General features: G+C 34.6%; 1 pseudogene; it reads left to right on the forward strand.

Annotated features, from left to right (window-relative positions):
* The window catches only part of LOC107715792 (inositol 1,4,5-trisphosphate receptor type 1-like), a 146,758-nt pseudogene that overhangs the window by 65,457 nt on the left and 79,395 nt on the right, over positions 1–1,906 (forward strand).

The following is a 1,906-nucleotide window of genomic DNA, read 5'->3' on the forward strand; positions in this document are numbered from 1 at the left end:
AACAAAATGGTGTATTTCCGCCACCAACTGGTATGGAGTGTGGATCAAAATGACTTACTCCCTTACCCCCCTTTTTTTTATATTCTCTCCCACAAATTAGTTATTTTACTAATTGACCATTGACACTCCTAATTGAGATTGTAGTGTCAATGGTCCATTTGAGAGATAGGTGGCGGTAATGCACTTATAAGTCTGCAATCCGCCGTAAAGCAAGAAGACGACGCATCACGCGCCGGCTGTCGAGGAAGCACTCAGGACAGTTCAGACATTGCAGTGCATCAGAGGTAAAAAAACTATATAAATACTGTTCAGTTTCTTGCACAGATCGATCGTTTCGTGTCTTTACAGATAAGTGTATCGTCACGAGCCGCAGGGTTTAATTTGGTTTTGTTTTGTATGTTTTTTTTGACTCTCAAAGCCGTGATTCCCATTCACTTCCATTATAAGACTGACAGACTGCAACGGTTTGAGTTAAAAATCTTCGTTTGTGTTCTACTGAAGAAACAAAGTCACCTACATCTTGGATGCCCTGGAAGTAAGCAGATAAACATCAAATTTTCATTTTTGGGTGAACTATCCCTTTAAGTGTGCATGTAATCGTATTTACAATTGTCTTTTTTTCAGCCAAGAGCAGAGCGATCGCCATCCCTGTGGATTTGGACAGCCAGGTGAACAACCTGTTTGTGAAGTCCAACAATGTGGTACAGAAAACCATCCTCAATTGGAGGATGTCAGCTCGCAACGCGTCCAGAAGAGACTCAACGCTCACCACTTCCAAAGATTACAGGAACATCATTGAGAGGCTGCAGGTGAGGGCGGGGTCTCCAGAGAACAGCCAATGACGCAATGTTTTTGTATTAAATGCTGCGTCATAATAGCTTTCATTAAGACACACTTAAAAATAGCATTATTTTTGAAAATCATCGTTTGGTCATACGGTCGGTTGGTCAATCATGCTTATAAAAACCTCATCTATATTGTTCCAGATGCATTGCAAAATGGAATTTGAAGAGGTGGGGAAACAGGAAATTAGTTCCAGGAATTCACGTGCATTGTTATAGGGAAGTTGAGTCAGGGTGAGATGTAGTTCCTGGAAAAATTAAGTCTGGTGGAATGTTCTGATAATGTTTGTCTTTTGGCACTAATTGAAGATTCCAGCACACACCGACACATTCTATATGGATCATTTTATGAAACTGGTGCCTTGTCCAGTTTGATAAGATAGTTTTTACTGTAAAATTGTAGATGTTCTATCAGATAAATAATGCATTTAAGTGATAATAAATTGCACTGCGCCACCTCAAGCTAAATTAATACATTGTAACATATGTTTGTATAAAATACTGCCTTCAGAAAGGCTACAATGTTGATGGTAACAGGATTTGCAGTTTAATTTGTTTGAAAAAAAAAAACTTAATTTGAAAAATGTATTTAACATCTTAAGGTTATAATAATTTAAATGTGGTTTGTAATGTAATCGTAATTTAAAAAAAATATTTTATAGAGAATTTGCTTTATATGTTATTAAATGGTGTAGTATAGTAGTATTATGCTTTTTAATTTGCATTTCATTTATTATAAAAAATCATGGCAACAACGTTAACAAAAATGAGTTGACACAAAAGAACTGTATTTTTATAGTAGTATATTTTATTGTATTTTATAGTTTTATTTTTTTGTCATAGTTTAATATGTGAAAAATATTATGGTAATGCTAGCTAAAGCTAATGCTAGCTTTTGTTTTATTATTTTGGAAAGAAATTAAAAAGTAATTAAAAAAATATTTAATGTGCAAAAAATAACTGTTTCCTATTTTAATATATTGAAAAAAAAAATGTATTCCTGTAATGGCAAACTGAATTTTCAGCAGCCATTACTCCAGTCTTCAGTGTCACATGATCCTTCA

This window comes from Sinocyclocheilus rhinocerous, unplaced genomic scaffold (genome assembly GCF_001515625.1).
Source record: "Sinocyclocheilus rhinocerous isolate Xijiao unplaced genomic scaffold, SAMN03320098_v1.1 scaffold899, whole genome shotgun sequence".
Classification (NCBI taxonomy): domain Eukaryota; kingdom Metazoa; phylum Chordata; class Actinopteri; order Cypriniformes; family Cyprinidae; genus Sinocyclocheilus; species Sinocyclocheilus rhinocerous.